Raw genomic sequence first — 22,049 nt, 5'->3', positions numbered from 1 at the left:
AGGAAGCAGCATGTGAGGCTGGGAAAGAATGTCTCGGACTCCCGGACCATCAGCACCGGCTCCCCTCAGGGCTGTGTTCTTTCTCCCCTGCTCTTCTCCCTGTATACTAACTGCTGCACCTCCACCCACCAATCTGTCAAGCTAATCAAGTTTGCAGATGACACCACCGTTATTGGACTCATCTCGGACGGGGATGAGTCTGCCTACAGGATGGAGGTTGAACGTCTGGTGTCCTGGTGCAGCCACAAAAACCTGGTGCTGAATGCCCAGAAGACAGTGGAGATTAATGTGGACTTCAGGAAGCACACAGCCCCACTCCCCCCCATCATCCTGACTGACACCCTCATCACCTCTGTGGACTCATTCCGCTTCCTGGGTACCACCATCACCCAGGACCTGAAGTGGGAGCCCACCATCACGTCCGTCATAAAGAAAGCCCAGCAGAGGATGTACTTCCTGAGGCAGCTGAAGAAATTCAACCTGTCAACACGGACGATGATGCAATTCTACACTGCAATCATCGAGTCCATCCTCACCTCCTCCATCACCGTGTGGTACGCTGGAGCCACTATCAGGGACAAACAGAGACTGCAGCGTGTTGTGCGCTCTGCTGAGAAGGTGATTGGCTGCAGACTCCCATCTCTGCAGGACCTGTACACCTCCAGGACACTGGGGCGTGCAGCTCGGATCACAGCTGACCCTTCTCACCCTGGACACAGTCTGTTTGACCTGCTCCCCTCAGGCAGGAGGCTCCGGTCCATCCGCACCAGAACCTCTCGCCATAAGAACAGTTTCTTCCCCTCTGCTGTTGGACACATGAACAATAACCGTATGACTGTTCCCACCACTAACACATGACCCTACGCTGTGTTCACTGCATCATTCCATGTTTGGCACTGATCACCACCTGCACTCATGTATATATCTTTCTACTTAGCACTTTTAATTCTTATTCTTATTTTTATTTTCATGTCTATTTAAGCTTAATTTATAACAGTATTTATAACAGTATGTTTGCACTGAAGCACCGCAGCAATTTCCTAATGTTGTAAACCCGCTCAACATTTGGCAATAAAACCCTTTCTGATTCTGATTCTGAGACCACCTACTTTCCCAGAGATTGAACATAGGTCATAAGCTTCTGCGACACATCTTTTTGCAACAGGGGACTTAATCGCTTGCCAAGTGCTTGCATTCTGATTATATTCATTAAAAATTGTTTTTTTAAAATTCCCCTCTCACCCCTACGGGCGCCTATTCTTCAAACTTGTGTCCTCTACCAGAGGCCTGGTAGCTTGAGGGTCCTGCGCAGTATCTTTGCTGTTACCACTGGGACCACTGTTACCTTCACCCTTGGTACTTCTCCAGCTTCTCGTTTTCCTTCTTCCTGATGTTGCTGCCACATCGAGGTTCGACTCCCGACCGGAGCGTCTGTATCCAGTAAGGGTCCTAGGCTAGACCCTGTGATAGTTGCAATTGTGTGGTGTCTCTTTAAGACAACTTAAGTTAATGTTTAGTGACGTCACCAGTGTGCGCCATTGCCCTCTGTAGAGTGTGGGAGAAACATGCTTGCACATGGACCTCATATCTTTACCTCTCTTACTCAAAGTAACCTTACGGGTTGTATGAACACTGCTTGCTTCATGTATGATAAGACAGCAGCCGTTCAACCAGGCCTTGTAACGTTGGTGAAGAGTGTGTTCATTAAAGGACAAGCACTGTGGAATTTCCAGTACCAGTGTGGTCCTGGGTGTGTCTGCCGCCACTGGTTCCTCAGGATTCAGGGTGAGGAAGACATCTCGTTTGGAGTTTATGAGGCCATTTAAACCAGTGCAGCACGTTTCCTTTAATGCCAACAGTGTGTTCTAGTCTCTGTGTAGACAGTGTACTGTCTGGCAGGACAAGCACAGAGATGAATCCACTGTCAAGGGCCATAAGAAGATCATTAGTCACCTTCACTAGTGCTTTTAGTGAAGGTTGGACTTCAACCCCAGCAAAAGACTGATGAATAGTTATAAACATGGATTAATCTTGGATTGTAATCCCAAATAAAGTCATGGCTCAAGATGAAAATGTGTCCAAAGGTTTATGCCTCCTCCCGGGATCAAACCGGTGATCCTTCACTTCTTAAGCCAATGTGTATATTTACATTACATTTTCACAGTAAAGGCTTCCAGCTGTCAGTTTATAGGCATGCTTTTAATGTGAAAAGTGTCAGGAAGTGTTTTTTTAAATCTTTGAACTGTGAATATTTCTCTGGATGATGAAGCAGCTGCTGCATCTGATGCACGAGTCCTTTCTTTATTCTTCCAGGGAGGAAAAAAAACACAATTCATCTCTGCACATGCTCAGATCCCCTCAGGACAGCCCGGGTTATTCTGTGTGTGTGTGTGTGTGTGTGTGTGTGTGTGTTGACAGCGCGGGATGGTTGACCTTTATTCACACTCCCTGTTTCTTTTTTCCTCGACATTTTGTGCTTTTTCTGAGGCACGAGTGAGGAGGTGGTCCGACCCTTCTCGTCTTCCTCTTCATCCTCCTCTGAACCTTCACAGCAGGGTTAATGTAAGGCCACATCCCCTGACACACACACACACACACACACACACACACACACACACACACACACACACACACACAGACTTCATCTACTCACATTCACTCCCTGCAGGTCGCGACTCGACTGAAAACAGTTGCTTTGTGTTCGACATCTGGCCGGCTTGCTTCTCATTTCCAGATGATCTCTCCAAGGCAGAGGCTTTAAAGTGGACCTGTTCTGCTTTTCCTTATTTTCTAATATTTCATACATCTCCTGTTCTTTTAGTGGCTGTTCATGTTAAACATGCCTGAAGTTTCAAATAACGAGGGAAACGCATGCACAAGTAATCATTGTGAGCCAGAATCTGAAAGGTAAGGCTCAGACTGCTCTAAACACTCATGTTTGACACAGTTTTTTCTCCACCCTTGTGTTTGAGAGGAGGAGCAGATCAGAAGATGGTTGTCTTAAAGCACTGAGCCCCAAAGTGCAACAGTGCAGTCTGCTGTGGTAGACTTGTGATATGGTACCGTTACCTGGTGGCGTTTGTGCTGGAACTAATTCTTGTTTAATTTGTTGACGGCTTAGTCATTGCTGATGTGTTCGTACAGTAACATCTGGATATTAAATAAAGATTTCAGAGTCTTTAGATTAGATCTGCTGTTTAGTCAAATAACACAGCTTTTCTTTTATTGAAATAAAATAAAATAATCATGAAAAATCATAAATGGACAAAAAAACGAATCCAAGGCAAATTTGGCAATAATATTTTTTTATGATATTATATCACTTTTTCTTCTGTTCTTATTTGGAATTTAGCGTGGGAACAGCTTCAGACTAAAAATATTTCAGTAGCAGAAATGCCATCTGAACTATTACAAGCTGATGTTTTATCAGAGTGTAGAAAAGCAATCATCAGGTCAGGCTATCGGGTCTTTGTTTGTGATGCTACTACTTCAGACTTTCTGTCTGTTGCTTATGGTGCAGTGTAAAAATAGGATGACCACCTCTGCATGACTAGAACAAAAATGGGGTTGCTGAGTTACTGCATAACTTATTTTGCAGGTAATTAAGTGATTAAATGGTTTCCCAGAGGTTAAGGGTGCAACATTTGATTAATTGCACAGGTCATCTGGATTGAGGCAACCCATCTCCAAACAACTGTTGCCCAACTAATATTAATTGCAATCACTTTTGCAAATGACTTCAGTCTAGTTTATAAACTCAGATTCCCAGCATGCTGCAATCATTCTGAGTCAGTCTGCACTGATAGATGCTCAGAAAATAACCACTATACAACCAGCTGGCAACCAGTTGCATATTGCAGACAAGTTACAATAATATTCAAATTAAATTGCTGCAAGTATGTCACTACTTGTGAAGGAATTTCTAAATTAATGCTTCAGATCTTTGATTTAATGATCACAAACAGACTCGATGTAATATCCAAATTGACCCCATTCAGTTGCAGACTGATTGCAGACTAACGCCTTCTTATTGCCATTTCATCGCCATCTTTTAGAGTATCTTTTAAAGTGGTGACTGACCACCAGTGGTCCCTGACCAGCCCCCCACCAGGTTCATTGGACACAGTTTCAGAAATCTCGATCTCCAAAGTTTCTCTCTTGTGCCTGTAAAGGTAAAGACAGAAGAAGAAGAAGTTCAGTTTTGGAGATTGACGTTTCACTTTGGACTCCTTCAGCACTCTCAGTGTTTCCTTCTCCAGGAATATCTTTCTGTATTTTTTAAGATCGTGTTTTTGATTCATGCACGAGCGAAGCATTAATCACAGCTGTAGACATGCTAATAACTTAAGTTTCCAGCTTTCAAACTTCTTGTGTCTCCACAAGAGCAGCAGGAGCTTCTGCCCACAGCTGAAGCCCCGCCTGCTCAAGTAGAGCCCCGCCTTTGTAATGTGAGCCCCACCTTCACCATTTGGGGGCTGTAATATGCTGCTACATTTCCTCTCCTCAAAACCCTCCACATGTCCAGGACTGAGTCAACATGTGACCCCACAAACCGCAGCTCTGCGGTGGTTCTTGAAACCCTCCACGGTCGGGTTGAGCCCCGCCTTCCTCTTTTCCATGTTCCTCACTGTTGTTCCTCAGGGATTCCCCGACTTCTCTGAGAGTTTTCCATCTTCAGGAACCCCTGACAGTTTTTTTTTCCCTTAAAAGAAAAACATCCCAGAAAGAGGCGACTTTTCTTTCAGTGTTTTGGAAATGCTGTTCTCATGAGTCTCAGAGGTGCAATCTGGATTTAATGTACAGCCAGCAGCAGTCGTCAGAGCAGCTCAGAGATGAAGAACAGGAAACCATGCAGAGAGGATCAACAGTCCGAGTGCACCCAGATTTTACTTGGAGACAAAAAATAAATCTGCTTCTGAAGTGTTTTTAGTTTTCTTGTCAGTTAGTTTTGGATTGAGGAGACAGAACTCTGAACGCTTCCAGAAGGACCACGAGTACTCACCCAGGACACCCTACAACATCCCCAAAGACCCCTGAAACCCCCGTTAGCGATTCCCACAGTGCTGTGTAAGCTCTGAAACCCTGCACTGGTCCCTGTAAAGTCCTATAAACCTGAGAGGCTCAGTATGAAACCCTCTTAATCACTCTAAACTTAGAACTTTAAAAGTTTTAAAGACGTAGCGTATTTACAGTTTTTCAGCTCTAACAAGGTACCAAAATGACAGAAGGCAAACAACAAACTGCTCTTATTAATTAAATAAATGTCAATCCCAGAAAACAAATAACTCCCAGTAAAACTCATCAAGAAAAATTTCTAATTTGCTGTAAAAATCAGGTCAGTTCAAAAGACAAAACAACTTTTCTGAGTCTGAATGATTTAGAGTTCACAGCAGGTCCCCAAACCTAGCTGTTATAAAAACTGAGGCCCAATAATGTTGGTTAATTTTTATTAGAATGAAGTTGATTTTATTGCTGTGACTATTTTCTAAAACTTTTCTCAAATGGTTGAATCTTTCTGCCAACCACAGTGAAACCATACTTAATTACCTTCACAAAGACATCCTATTGAAATGCATTACTTGCTAATTTGTGCTCATGAACACAAATACATAGATTACTTTTCCGTGGCTATTTCATAAACATCTGTGAGACCGGGCTGTTCAGGAGGAGCTCAGAGCAGCTGCTCCTCCTCCACATTGAAAGGAGTCAGGTGAGGCGCGCCAGCATCTAATCATCAGGTGACCCGAGTGGCATGTGTTCACTGTGAGAGTTACAGCACGAGCTGATTGCCAATCCCCTGCTGAGATTCTAGTTTCCAACTCTAGACAGAATGAAAACACAGTCACTGTGTTTCCTTGAAAGTGGATGATACCTGTCCCCAGTCTTTTAAAGACCTTTAGAGGCCTGTATTTTAAATCTAACGTCTGCTCTTCCTGGAGTAAAGAACTGGTTGGGGCATGCTTGTATAGTGATGGAGAGTTTGGTTCTTTTAAATATTTTGTCACGTCAAACTAAATTTGAATTGAACCAGGTTCCATTTTAACCCACAACACTGAACAGGAAAGTCTAACCTGGCTGTTCTAATATTTTATATGAAAAATTCCCAACAGCTTTGTCTAGAAGCCCTCAAGCAAACTCCCAAAGAGAGAAATAACACCCTTCAGGAGTCCTCGAACCCTTTCAAGGATCCCTAATGAGACCACAACCTCAAAGCATTTGAGCCCTGACAAAATGTGCCCTTTGTAGAATCACCCAAAATCTTCCAACTTCCTTTATAACCTGCTGCCCTCCTTCAGGAACCTCTTCAGTGACTTGTTGCACCCTGTAAAGCACCACCATACCTTTTCCAGGACCCCCCAAATCCTCCTCGAAGACCCCAGAAACACTCTGAATGACCCTTGGAGTCTGCTCAACAGTAAATTACATTAAACTCTTAAACATTAAGTGCCCTAAGAGCTCTGCCAAGATGAGTATGCAGTGTTCATTTCACAGTGCTCGGCCATGTTTTATTATTATAGAAGCTGGAAAGCTGTCTTGTTCTGAGGGCTTTGGGCTCTGTGTCAGAAAATGTAAATGTTACTGTACATGTTTGTCTTGTATGAGGCTGGATATTGAAAATATTAACTCAGTTATTCTTATCAGACAGAGAAAACACTCTGCAGGGCCTTCAGGGAGCCTCGGACTCTGAAAACACATCAGGCTGAAGCGTGATTTATCCGATCAGACGCTTTAGTTTTAGGGGGAAAAAATCTCAGACATATGAAACAAAGAGCTGATGGGCTCTGGAGGGGGAAGCTTTTCTTTTCTTTTCCTCTGATGGAGCGATCCTCTGGGGACCCGAACACCTCCCGGGGCCCTAAACGAAGGTTCGACAACATCGAATATGGAAATGAACACGGCTTGTTTTGCTGTAAAGTGTCAGTTTTTCCCCTCCTCCTGTTGTCTTTAGAGCGACTTTGTCTTCTTTTGATGTTATTGTGTTCTTCATTTCTTCATCGCCTCAGACGATGATCGTACATATTTGTTTCACTCCCCAGCGACAGCCGATATTAAAGCGACAGTGTGAACACGATGATGAAACACAGGCAGGAAAACCGACAACACGCTCGCCGAAAACCTGTTAACCTCCGTCAGCTGCTCAATATTTCCTCTGCTTTTCATTCATGTGTGGGACTCCACTTCAGCGAGAGCCGCTTCTCATCTCCAGGCGGGTGAAGACAAAGGAGGGCAGTAAAGGTTCCCACTAATTATGTTTCATAAAGCAAATTAAAGTGGAGAGCAGAAACTGAACAGGTTCGTGTGATTACCATTAAATCAAAATGGATTTTTAATGACTCGTTTTATAATTATTTTTAGGCCAGAAAGCATTCGGAATATTTAGTGTTTTCAAAGAAAGAGGGCGATTTAGTAACTCAGAGGCATAGAGATAATGAAAGAGAGCGAATGACTGAAGTGAAGAAAACAAAGAGTGATAAAGCCTAAAGGCACAAATTAGAGTTTTAAAGAGAAACACTGAGCAGAACAAAGATTACGTTTTATCAAAGATGAATCCAGTCCAAAGTTTAATCTATTAAACCTTTATCAACACTCACAAGATACATGTGGAAGCAGGGCGGCACTTTGGTGCATTGGTTAGAGGTCGAAAAGGTCCTGGGTTCGAGTCCAGGCAGAGGGTTGCATGTTCCTACTGTGTCTGCATGGGTTCCTCCCATAGTACAAAGACATGAATATCGGCGTAAAAGCCCCGTGACCGATTGGCGACCTGTCCAGGTGTACCCCACCTCTTGACCTATGTCAGCTGGGATAGTCTTCAGCTCTCTGTGATCCTTATTTGGGTAAGTGGAAGAAAATGAGTCGATGGGTGGATTTGGCAGCACTCCTGACACTCATTCTTATCGACATTAGTGCTGTTACGATCAGAGGTGGGTGCAATACGTTACTGAAAATTGACCACTGAAACGCGTTATCATACTAAATTCAGTAACGTGAATTCAATCTCATTATTATTTGTGTTACGCGCTACAATCAGCTGACTTCAGTTTATGTGCAGGGTGGAGGAAAAAGGTGGAGCGGTTAGTTTTGCCTGAGACACGCTGCTAAACGTTTCTCTGGATCAGTCGGCTCGCTGAAATGATTTCTCCGCCTCCTCAGATGTGGTCCCAACTCTGCCAACGAGAGCTCGAACTGCCCCTCTGACCTCCTGAAATATGTATGAAAGAGGCTGCGATACAGCTTCAACTCCTGGATCAATCCATGAACTTTTCCTGTTGCTGCTGTCTCCTGAGAATTGGATGAACCCAGAATCTCTGTTTATTCCTTTTCTTGTTTTCAAACACCAGGAGCAGCCTATCATGGCTTCACAAACCCCTCCATTTTTTCATGTTGAGAATTAATTTTTCGCAAAACCGCAATGCTGTCGATGTGAACATATGTTACACAGAAAGTTCCCATCTGAAAAATTCAGAGTTTTGTGTGTTCTTTCACAACGTGCTTGGTGTGTAAAGGCCATGGAGTTAGCCATGAATCCAGGATGATGTTAATGCTGAGCGTATGCAGACCCGAGCACAGCAGCCAGAGCCTGATCAGGTAACAACCTGTCTTTTAGGCGGGTTGTTATCTTTGCTTTGTGTTCAAAGCTAGAAGAAAGATCGTGTGTGTCCTTATAGAGATTTGTGTAGCCTCGGGTTTATGTTCATGTAATGTTTCAGGTCATTTTATGGAGCAACGCGAAAATAGTGTGATGAGTTAGTTTCTCCAATTGATAATTAAGTAGTGCACTGGATTAATTTTTTCTTAAAGTAATGACTAATGTGGAATACTTTCCTTTTCGAGTAACAATCAACATTTGGGGTAAATGACAAACTTGAGCATCATAAAGTTTTGGTTTTTTTTATGTGAAAAACAAGCTTAAAGAAAAATGTACTCATTGAAAAAACGGTCGACTGCTTATGTGCCTTTTAACTTAGCAAAATGATTTTGTGTGATGAAGGTTAGAATTAATCATCTTTAGCTAAAAAAAAAAAAAAAGCTGTAATGAAAATGTTAAAAAGGCGACATTAATGGAAATATCCACCGTGCACGGGGTCGTCTCTAAATCGTCCTAAATCACACACAACAAATAAAACACAACAAACTTTTTGTTTTATTCAATAAGCTTTTAAACCAGCAACTGAGATCACAAACTCACCTGATAACAGTTTACTGAGGTCAGAGGTCGGGTGATCAGCTCATTTTCTCATAAGCTTCTATGCAATCAAACTGCTTTTACAACCGGAGGAGTCGCCCCCTGCTGGTCATCAGAAAGGCTGCTTCATGCTTCAGAAGGTGTGTCGGTCTATGATCCTGATTCTCTTTAAAGACCTCGACAAACTCAAACGTTTTTATGCGTGTGTGCTCATAAACATGATAAAAATCAGTTCAGAAAAATAAAGACTCATAAAGCTGTCAGATACTCAGATCAGATACCTCTCTAGCCTGCGTGTCGACAGGTGAGGACGGCGTTTATTAGCGTACACAAGGCAGGTCGCGCGCAGGGGCTTAAATCTGACCCACCCTGCAGAAAGGATGGGAGGAGTTATTGCATGCGTGTTTGGACATAAATCCAGCGAAGTTCAGGTAGATGATGAAAGCCCACCGCTGGCTGTTCACATGGATTTACTGCCACGCACCTCGGCGCTTCTTCCATTAAAATATCGAGAATACTCTGAGAGCTACAGTACGGCCGAGAGGGCCGCAGGATTTATGAAGGGAAACGGCTGCACTGAGCTTTTTCAGTTTTATTATATTTTCCAGGGGAAAGTGTCACGTTCCAGTGCTCGGTGGGAACTGGACACAGGAAGCAGAACGGCGAGCCCACGACAACATCTGGATGTGATTTCAGGGAGATGGCAGTGAAATATGAAAAGTGAAGGGGGGACAGCTCAGCTCAGCATCCGAGTCTGAGAACGACAAACTTGGAAAATCTTACTTCTGTTAAGGGCAATAAACTAATGGAGGTTCACAACCTCTCTCTCACACAGAGACATGTTGTTCACAGCTTAGAGTTACACTGGTTTCATGTTTCTATTTGTAGTTTTCAGATGCTGTATTTTCTGAAAACCTTCTTAATAAAGTGAAAATGGACTGCTCTGTAGCTGTAGATTGGTATAAACTTTAAAGTATTTATTTCTGTCATTTGGCCTGTTTGTCTTTAATTTAAAATAATAGGATCCATGTACCCACAGTACTACAGTAATACCAGACTGCAGACTGCTCTAAAAACAGTTTATCGCAGTTTATTCTACTTATGGATCTGTGTGACGTCACAGAGAGGAGATATCCTCCTATTGTCATCTTGGGCCCACCTCCGCCCACCTGCTGTGTTTGGCTTCAGAAGAAAGCTAATGTGGAAGTTTAGCAGACAGGGCCGGCCTGAGGATTTTGGTGGCTCTAAATAAGATTTTATATGTAGCAAAAAAAAAAAAAAATCCAGCACAACTGCTAACTTTTGTACAAAACAGCTAAGACTTTGGTAAAAACATCTATCCATCCTTTCACCACCATCAAACATCAGTGAGAAAGTCCTAAAAATCTTAAATGAGTCATCATGTATATCTTTTACGTCTAGCCAGCAGATCAGGTTAAAGTTAACTGTTAAATATATTCAAACACAACTTTGACTGCCAAATTCACTCATATAGAATAAATAAATCATACATACCTTCATCCTGTCTTATTTGTTTTAAATCTCTAATTTTCTTTTTCTCTTTCTGGAGCTCCACTCCTAAATAATACTAAATATATATTTAGGATTCATTTATGCAACGTTAGGCTAATTACAATTCTGTATTGAGATGTAACGTTATGATGGCACTGTTCAAGTTTTGCCCAACCATCGCTGGAGCTAACCAGAAGTTAGCTTCCCAACCAGCAAAGTCGTTTGATTCTTGGGATTTAACATCTCCTTATGTGAACTACACAGAGATTTATCTGGTGCTGATAGGCTGATTCAACATGACCTCATCTGATAAAAGCTTAAATGTGACAGAGCTTTATTTATATGTAAAAGTACTACAACCGCAGTATGTGCAGCAAGCAACACAGAAAAGCATGCGCCTCCCAAAAGTGGTTGTGGTCCTAAACAACAGCATAGACCGTGGACAGCCCTTCGAGCAGATACGCAGCAGCCACATCGCCACATCACCTTTCAGTGAAAGGGGCCACGCCCCTAATGTTAACCTCTCTACACTCTCCTTGTTCTGACTCACTTTTGGAGGAACTGCAGAAAAAAGTACTTTTAATAGTTTAATTACACAATCTTAGAAGATTATGAGGACTGGGGACACGATCTGGTCTTTTATTTGACTGCAGCCAGCAGTTATCTGGGCCTAGATATTGATTTCTACTTATATGTCATTATTTATGCTTCCAGAAACATGTTTTAAAAAGCAAATGAAAACTACGGTTGTGGTCGGACTGATTGTTATCCCAGTGCATGTCCAAATGTGGCGTCCCCATCATTCATAGGCTCTTAGAAATTAATGCACTTCCAGGGATAAAGTGGACATCTCCCATCTATTTTCTTAAATGCTCATCCAGCTTAGACTGTCTCCTAATACTAGTAATACTCAGTTTTAAATGTTAACCTTTCTCTGCACCTAAAACGGTGTACAGTTACACTAAGGTCCTACAATTATCCTCGGGGTGTACATACAGGTAAATTTTGCCGGCAGGCACAGGCATGGACTTTTACTGTACCCCTAACTCCAGCAGTGTAGCAGCTTCTGACTCACAGGCGGTGTAATGGAAGTATTACAGTCCGTCCTGCTGAGGCACATTCAGCGAAGGATTCTGGGTCACATGTTCAGTTTCTGTTGCCTCACTGGAACCAGTTAAATCCTTAAACACTAGTTAAAGACCTGATTCCAGGCCAGCTGTGTGACAAGCCTTCCTGTGAGTCCAAACACACCTCTCTCCATACCACGGGGCAGGAAGTGACATCATGGAGCCGCTGGATTAGAGGCCGAGCCGAGGGCCGGGCAGAGCTTTAACTCAACGGGCTAATTGTGTCTCTGGTGGTGTGCGGTTTCCAACGCCTCCACGAGGAAACAGGCCGCGGAGCCTCAGCGCTCTGATCGCTGTGTGTCTCTAAAACTGAACTTTTGGCTTCTTTGCGCTGCTGCGGAAAAATAAAATGGCCTCCATTGTTCTTCAACCATCGGAGATGCTCCTCCCAGGCTTTCTCCTGCCAGCAACAATCACTAAAGCCTTTAATCGGTTTTCAAAGTGAGTTTCATGTCCCGACTTTTTAAACTGATCTGATGAATGAAAACATTTTTCTCAGTGATGAGGTAATAAAACTCTGTGACACAATCCATGCTAATCCTGAGGCTGACCTTTTACTGCTCAGTTAAAGCAGTTTTAACACAGAGCTGTGCGGTATTCACCCTAAACGTATAAAACCAGCTCCTACTGTCGTGTTTCTAACTGTTAATAATGTGCATTTCCTCCTAATCTGTGGATTATTTTATTTTACTTAAAGGTACAAAAACTGTTGTTGTTTTTACAAAAAGTAAACAGCTGTTAAAATACTTTCTTAAATTATTTTTTAAAAAGTAAGTCAAATTTCCATAATTTCCTGTGAGATTACATCATTTTCTCTCGGATTAATAAAGCATTCTGATTGATTCTGAAAATAAAACGATTCTCTTTGATTTTTTTTAATGATCTGGTTGAGCAACCAATCTGGCAAAGTGAAGAGATTTCGTTTCTTTAAATTTTTCATATTTTTTTCTGCTTGTAAATTATTGGCTATAAATTAATTTACTTTAAATTGATTGTGCTCGAGGTTTCTTCCTGTTAAACTGTGGGTTTTCCTTCCCGTTGTCAACAAGTGTTTCCTAAAAGGGTGTCATTTGATTGTTGGGGGTTTTCTCTGTATTATTGTTGAGCCTCTGCCTTACAATATAAACCACCTTGAAGTAACTGCTGAACTGAAAAACTGAATTTAAATTTAAATGAAAAATGTATAATCTCACCAAGTGTTTTAAATCTTTTAAATGTAAACAATTAATTTTAATAGTGGTGAAATAATCAATTCTCATGTTTTTATCTTAATTTCAGTCTCTATTTAGTGAATAAACTCATATTTACTGTCAAATATTAAAATAATCAATGCATTCATTGATAGATAATCACATTCATTTATCATCAGTAATCAGATTTAATCAAATCAATAATCAGCTTGCACAGACACACACACCCCTCACTCAAAATTATTGGGATTTACATGTTTTATCCTGATTTTCTTCAATGATGTGTTCTGGTGTTAGACTGCTACAGTCCCGTTTATGCTCCTGCTCAGCACCTACCACAGGTGAAGAAGGCAAAAGGAGCAGATACATTTTTTCTACATGTTTTCTTGTTGGGATTTTTACCTTACCTACCTGAGCACAAGGAAGCAGGTGTCACAAACAAAGAAAAATAAATAAATAAATGTTGTAATATGAGCAGAATATCAGCACAAGCTCTACTTTTATCCAACTTTCAACCTCAGTACTGCAGTTCTGCTCACGACAGATCCATTCACACAGATCAGTTTCAGTGTTTTTTTTATAGTTTTGGGTTGTTTTTTTACAGCTGATCCTGCACTGCTGGTTTTATTTCCCTGCGTCCTGTTTAAGTCTCACAGCTTCTGTCTGAAGTATCAGGTCTTCATTTGAGGCTGGACAAGGTGGATAAAAGTCTTACCTGAGGCGTTCAGGTGTTTTCTGAGGTGGAACATTAGAGGAGGGGGTCGTCCACATCCTGCATTCAGTCATTCAGTTTCTCCAGGATTTTAATTTCATTATAGTTAAATCATAAATGTAACTCTAACTTTAATTTTATTTTCTGTTAAATTAAATAAGGATAAATATCAGTAATGGAGGAGAATTTTACTGCCTCCAGCTCCTTCCTTTCACAGAAAGACCGCCATGTTTAACTAGTACCGATAATCAGCAATTAAATGTTGTTTTGCTCTAGTTTGCGGTGATTTTGGATTATTTTGGCAAGTTGTTGCTTTTCCAACTGTTGGTGAGGCGGTGTTTCTTTAATCCAGCCATGTGTTTGTTCACATAAGAAAATACTCTTTAAGAAAAATCCTATTTATTATCATTGAAAGATGTCTAAGAATACATGGTGTGCACACTTTTCCAGTTTTTTCACCACATATTGCTTTTTTTTAACCATTCGGGCCTTGATGTGCTCTTTTCTTTAAACAGTTATATTATAGCATTACATGTGACATGTTTATTTAGCACACTTGGCTGCACAAACTGTGCACTTCTGTGTTAATCACAGACTTCTTGGACTGACTCAGGGTTCTCAAAAACGTCACAAAATGAGCAGCAGACTAAAAAAGTGAAAGCACAAACAGATGAAACGAGTTCAGACATAAAAAGAGACATAAAGCGACCACACTGAGATTAAAAATGACAACAAGACCAACAAAACTACTACAAACTCGAGTCCACTACTTCCCGACTGAGATCTCAGGCTGAGATTTCTGTTGTTTATAGTTTTTATACTTTTTCAAATGTTTTCTTTATTTAGCTTGTCAATATTGGGAATTTCACCTTACCTACCTAAACACGAGGAAGCAAACGTCACAAGCAGAGAAAAATAAATAACTCTTGGAATATGACCGGAATATCGGTATAAACTTGACTTTTAATCAAAGAATCGACCTCCGGTACTGCAGTTCCTCTAACGTCCACCAGAGGCTCCAGCAGTCAGTCAGCCCTCACAGACTCACGTGTTAAAGTGTTAGCAGAAATAAACATGTTTACAGCCTGATTACTTACACCTTCATAACAACTCAAAGGGAGGGAAAAAAAGAATAACTCACCTATTAAACTTTGTATCATTAGGGGCGTGGCCTCTCTGACTGACAGGTGGATGGTGACGCAGGCGGCTGTAGCTGCTAGCTGACTTCCCAGCTTCGCCTCAGCTGAACAGGACCCCTGGATCGTGTTTGTTGGAGCTTTTTTAATGACATCATCATAACACAGCTGCTGTGATGTTACTGGACTGACAGGAAGTCGTCTGTGGATTCTGCTTTAAGTCGGGTTGTTGTGATAGAGCCTAAGATTTCTTGTAGGCAGTTATTTCACTTTAGATTTAGATTTTTGTGGAGTTTTCCTAATTTTGTACTTGGTTAACTTTTACTTTTAAATGAAGACCATGCACCTGGATTGGAAGCCGAGATTTCCTGCAGCAGAAATGAATCTGTGCAGTCGATTAAGGTTTAATGTGTTTTTTAAATTAAACTGTGAAGGTTTCCCACCAGCTGCTCTGGTTCTGTTGTATTGCATTAACAGACTGTGGTGCTTCTAAATGTTGTTTCCTCTCTTTTTTCCTTCGTCGTCATCTCATAATGAAAAGGTTCTGATTTTAGTAAAAACTTGTGACAAAATACAAAAAAATTGTAAGATATCACAATGAATGTGTGTTTTAATCACTTTTTAAATTCTGCTGCTGGAAATGTCTTTAAATTCTTCAGCATTTCAATTTTTACTTTTTAATTTGTCCTTTTTGAAGCTCCGACTGTTTGCTTCTGACGCGAGCTGCAGTGAACGTTTGAAGAAGTGAAATCAGAGCCAACTCGAGTGGATCTCCTTGCTCGTTATTTGAAGTTTAACCCTTCGTGTTGCAGAGCGTCATGTGTTTGCTATTACGAAACGCTAAAAAGGTGTGAGTGACTGCCTGCTGCCGCGACCACCTGTGGTCCTAAATTGAGCAATTAGAGCGGCGAAGTGTTTTCTTAGCGGGTAATACTCCGTAATGAGTTCAACAGTGCAGATCTGCCCGAGGCCCCACCTTCACCCCCATAAAGGCAGGAAGGAATCGAAGGGAGGGAAAACTCTCGACATCGCATGATGTTCGGCCTGTCACTCTTTCTAATCTCTGGCTTCGGCAGCGAGCGCACCTCCTCCACCTCCTCCTTCACATGATTCATTGACCGGATCCCCAAAGAAGCTGCAGCCAGGTCGAGTAAATCCCCCTCTCTTAATTAAGATTTCTCTCACCCCTCATCGCCCCCCCATCCTCGCCCTCAGCCCGGGCTGAAAACTTCTGCGGCTGACAAGAAATCAATGCGTCCGGGGCGCTCAGGCTCAGGTATTGGATTGCAGGTAGGCCCAGGAGGGGCTCCGGCCGGCCCCGGGCCCCCCGCCTGCCGCACAGACCTGTCCGCTACCGTTAGCCCCCGCTGCAGCCGAGATGTGAAGTCTTTGGCTGGCGGATAAAAATGTCAAGCACTAATAGGCTCCGTTGTGATTAGCTGAGATGGAGTTCACAAATCCTGGGTAGAAAATCTGTTAGCAGCGATCTTTACAAGGTCTTAGGGTTTGTCGGTCGGCCGCCCGGCTCCTCCTCGCAACACAACACACCCCTCGCTTATTTTTCAGCGGCCTCTCAGGGAACACGCAGGATAGCGGCCATAAATAAATAATTGTTTGAACTTTCCGTCAATTAGAAAATAAGAAAAGGTGGGCTTGTTGCGAAGCCCCACACAGAATATTCATGAGCTGTTTCATTACCCCGGGACGCTCCTGTTTTCATGGATTTGCTTTAACCCCCGTGAAGGAGCTCTGAGGTAGAAAATATTATTTACCCTTTGTTGAAGATTTCTTTTTTCCGTGCTTCTTTACTTTTTTTGTTGTTTTGCCTCAGTGTTGCGAGTGAATCCGGGCTGGGAGTCTGACCTCTCAGAGCTGGAAGGTATCCAAACAGAGAGAAGAAGCGCATCATTTATTTAGGTACGGGCCTGTTTTTAATCACCTGGAGATGGCTGCGGGACTCTGAGGGTTTAACACTCCAGTGTTAGCTGTTAAACACCTGCAGTGCAGCCAGAAAATAAGAAGCAGACAGGAGAGAGGTTTCAATGCTCTGAAAGCTGATCCATCTGCATCGAACTCTGCACTTGCACCGAGGGTTTCAGACTTTAGGAGAAACTTGCAGAGCTGCTATACTTTTTGAATGTTCTGCTCTTTTTTCAGTTAGACACTAAAAAGATGCAACAAAGTGCCAGAAATATCCACACGGGCTTTCTTTTCTTTGGGCGTCATCGGATACCTGCTGCCGCCCTGGTGGCCTCAAACGGGCCCTCGGAGTGCAGTCGGTGAAGGAAATGAAGGATGACGTTTCATAAACACCTTAACAGGGCAGGGCGTTAGGGTCTGGAAGTGCAGGAGATGGTGCCTTCCATCCAGGGAGCGCTTAACACCCAGACTCAGAGATGGATCCGCTCCAAAATTTTAAACAATATCCCACAAAGTCGACAGCGACACACTCGACGCAAAGGGCTGGAAACCAAAGCTACCGGACAGCAGTCCTCTAACCTTTTTATTTGTAGGAGAAACTGACAAAAACATCCTGAACTTTTTGAGCCAAAGACTTCAGAAATTAAATCAATCTGAAGATTCAGTTTGGAAACTCAAGCTAAAACTTGCAGGTAAACTTCAGAGCACCAGTGTTTGAAAGGGAGCTCTTTCAAAATAACAGTAATAATAATAATAATAATAAGTAGAAGGACTTGAATATTAATCCCTGCTGCCACAGAAACCCAAACTGTTCTCCTGACATGCCTTTTTAAAGGCTGTTTTTGTTTCGCTCTGGTAGGTTTGCAGTTTGTTAGAAAAACTAGCGGGTCTAATTTCAGGGAACATGGTCGAGCGAGTTTTGGTTTGGATCACGTTTCCTTCTTTAAAGGTGAAACTCTGAACTGACTTCAGTGAAGGCCGCGCTCTCCCAGCAGTCTCATAGTTATTATTATTATCACTTTTTTATTTGTTAATAAGTAACTCAGGTGCACAAAAGAGACAACGATGTTGTTTCCACTGCTCACGTGTGTTTGTGAATCGACCTCGGACCAAATTATAACGTTCAATTTATTTATAATATGACGTATATAACCAATAAAGACTTCCACAGCACAAAGAGACATGGACACATTTTCACATATCCTGACAGAAAATACTCTATTTAAAAAACTCTTTAAGCATTTTTGTTATTGTTTTGGGCTTAAAAATACTAAAAATAAGTGTTAGATTAATAATACGCCTCATTAACTGTTACTGTAATTTAAAAAAAAGAATCAAACATAAACAGAATTATTTACAATGTCAGCATCATTTTTGGGCATTTTATGAAACGTTTAAGGTCATAAGCACAAATGTTGTATTTGGTTTTTGTACATGATCAGAGCTGTTATTTCATTTCACCTTTTCTATGTTCTAATTAACGTTGCTCGTTAACCACATTCAGTTGTTTCCTTCTGCTGTATTTAAGCTACTTTTTCAGCAGTACAAGATAATAGAATAAATAAATAATATATCGTAGATTAAAAAACATCACGCTCAGTCACAGTTTGAAACGTCCACATTTGGAGGTTGGAGCAGGTTACAGGACTTTGACTTATTTTTGTTTTTACCTTTTGAAAACTGTGAACAGGTTTAGGAAAAGGCTTTGGTTAAAGTGCGAATAGATTCTTTCACATAATCTTCTAATAAAATGTCTGGATGTATAAAAACATCATTAATAAAATAAAAGTGTGATTTTGTGTGTGTGAATATGCATTTAAAAAGGAAATATTGGCAATACTGGTGTCAGTAATACACCAGTAATACACATATGATAATTCATCGATTATTCTTTTTGTATATCTTTTTAAGTCGCGGTCACCGAGGCTCTCGTCACGTCAAAGTGTTCATATTTTAATTAATGACAAACACAAGATAAAATTAGAGATGGTTATTTATGTGATCAGAATACTTTATTTATGTATATTTCACTGGTACCTTTCGCAGAGTTGATATTATTGTGAGGGAGACTTTATGAGGAACACGTGTTCTGAAGCACAGACTGTATATAGAAGATGAATGTTGCTGATGGGGCTTTAATGATTGGTCGGGCACTTCCTGTCTTGTTTTGTTCGTGTTTAAAACAACAAATGATGAATGAGAGTGGATATGACACAGCACTGCCACAGCGTGATTCATGATTGATTTTCACTCTTACACAGGGATGTCAAACTCATTTTACACGTACAGCTCACTTTGCTCTTCAGTGGGCCGGATCGGCGAATCTCCCGTTTCTGACAGTGCTAAGAAGTTTAACTACACATTTAATCTGTCAGATATCCTAATCTAAGAATAAGAAGCACGTCTGAGTTTTTCTGCATGATAAAGAAATGCTGCTGTGGTAAAAAAAAAAAAAAAAAAAATCTAAAAAAGTAGCTCATTACTCAGACTGTCCTGTAATTATAAAAGTTTCTTTTAATTTGCAGAAGGATCTACTTAAAAATACTGAAACATTTATATCACTGAATTGTTTATCGATTGCTCTGGTGTAGTATGAATAACCGTGACGTCTTTGTCAGCAGAAAAACCTGCAAAACTTTCTGTAAAACAAAAAAATCCTCACATTTTCCAAAGTAGTCCAGTGGGTCAGACTGGAGTCTGATTCTGGGCCCCGGGCCTTATATTTGACACTTCTACTCTAATGCTACGATAATTAGTAAATAATCATGTTTTTTCCAATAAAACTCAAAACTAGCGACTGACTACGTAAACTCGTCAGGAAAGTGTTCACTGAGATCATAAATAGAGTAGAAATAGAGGTGTCGCCCCCTGCTGGACCTTAGAGACACTTTTAAAGCTAAATGTGTGCTGTATTAAAGAGCGCTCCTTATATTTTGCCCTGCTCATGTTTGTTGCTCGGTTATTCCTTCGTATTTGTTCCTGAAGTCTCTGGAAACCGCCTGTTGCTAATAACCTTTAGATGTGTCAGGCTGGAGCCGGGTCAGCTGTAACGATTGAACGTGTAAATCCAGATCAGATGAGCGGAAAACAGGAAGAGAGCTCCATCAGGACGTTCCTGTCCACATCCATCCCGTCAGCCGAGACAAACCCAGCCGTGAATCGCTGCCTCGCGTCATAAAAACTGAACATTTTGGACGCGAGCGCCTCTCCACCTGACGGGAGCTGGGCTGATATGTGATACAGCGGCTCTAAAAAAAACTCCAGGAGAAAGAAGCTTGGACACGTTTCTCCTCCTCCATTAGCTCAGATACATTCTTTAAACAAACCATTTCCTGGAAACAAAGACGAAATTCTTTCTGCAGATTTTCTGCAGCAGGAATCCTGATAAAGGAGGAGAAACTGGCTGCAACCCGAAACCTTTCTGTCCAGCAGGTCCGGGCCTCCTGTGAATGTTGACCTAACCTCGCCGTAATGATTAGACGGCGTCATAAATTGCTTACAAATGGCCGTCTTGTTCGGCTGCATTTCATGACTGTTTCTTTCCCAGATTAGCTTATTACAATACCATGCGTGTCAGAATCAATGCCTCACATTATGCCTGAAACACCCCCGGCCCTCCCTCCTCAGTACAGATGTGAGTCTGAGTCCCAGGTGGATTATTTTCAATCAATAGAGCGAGCACGGTGGTTCTGGAGCCTCTGAATATCCAGGATTGGCTGAGCGAGAGCGGCCGCCTGACCTGAGCAACGATCCGTTCCATAATCACCTCGGACCGGCGGATTCTTTTACAGCCGCTGGAGTTTCCCTCCCAGGCTGCTCTGCTGCTTTTAATGAATTTCCTGTCTTACAGCCTCAGAAATGTCAACACTCAATCACGCTGTAATTGAATTTCTCCAGCAGTCCAACATTTTTCCTCTTAAAGCAGCACCATTAAAACATTCTTTTGTTTGCGCTCTTGGAAAACTTACACTGGCTCTTTTTTTATTGTTGGCCGTGTTTTGTAATGTTTCTAACATCTGTTGGGGCAGAGCGCCGGGCTGGGCCGGGTCGGGCGGGGGCCAAAACCTGCAGGATGTGCTGGAGGTGTTTGGACGGAGGACGAGGAGGAGGCTGAACATGTTCACAGCCCAGCTCAAATAATCGTGTCATTACAGCTCCTCCTCTTCTTCTATCCCTCTAATTGTAGCTTCACTCCAGGAACATCTGGTGCTCGAGAGTTCACAAACAAAACGGAAAGGTTTGATTTTTGTGCTGCAGATTAATAAAAACCTTCAGCAGTGGTTTTATTGACTCCTGATTTTAAATTCCTTTTTTATTGTTTTGCATGAAAACTACTAAAAACGAAATTATACAAACACACATCAACTAAATCTGAGATCTTAAATGTCCACGTGAAGCAGCCAGCTGTAATAAAACAGAAGTTGGTGGTGCAAACGTTTAATTCCACATATTTGCTTTCTCTGAGTTGGTAATGATTTTTTTGCATTGCAAGGTCTGAATTAAAGAGTTGAGCTCAAAGGTCACATGTAGAGTTCAAGTGACGTTCATTCAAACTCAACCCAACTGTGAACATAAAAACAAACACATTTGCTTGTACAGATCTGAACAGTAAAGTTCCTGAAGTAAAAACCTGATTTTATATCCTCCGTAGGGGTTTTGGTTATGAGCCATAATGCTGTTACCATCCAGAGTCGGCTCGCTGTGAAACGATGGTTTGTGCTCCTGTGGAAACCACATCTCTGTTTGATATCAACATCGGTTCAACAAAACTGTGTTTTATTTGCCATGTCGCACAAAAGAACCCACAATCCTAAACTGGAACAGTGTCGTCACTGATTGGCGGAGGTTGCTGTTATCGTGGAAATATTGTTTAAACCCAGAAACGTCAGTTTGCTAAGCTTTTCTTAAACATCATGAACGGGTAATTCACTTCAGGAATGGTTCATTACTGCCTCATGAAGTACAAACTGAAATTTTGAGATGGCCCGGACCAGTGCTAACTGGTTAGTGTTCAGGTTGTAATGTACTGTAAAAAAATGAGACATTACTTCACATACCTGTGGACTGATTTCTATGTAAAATACTGAAAATCACTGCCTTGCTGCTTCTCTACCACTCCTAGCAGCACTAGCTAATACTCAGTGTTGGGAAGGTTACTTTTAAAATGTATTCCACTACAGATTACAGAATACATGCCACAAAATGCATTTTGTGACGTATTCCGTTACGTTACTCAGAGTGTTACAGGCCTGTAACACTCTGCCTATT

The sequence above is a fragment of the Astatotilapia calliptera genome, chromosome 2 (assembly GCF_900246225.1).
Source record: "Astatotilapia calliptera chromosome 2, fAstCal1.2, whole genome shotgun sequence".
Lineage (NCBI taxonomy): Eukaryota > Metazoa > Chordata > Actinopteri > Cichliformes > Cichlidae > Astatotilapia > Astatotilapia calliptera.
This window is presented reverse-complemented; position numbering follows the sequence as displayed.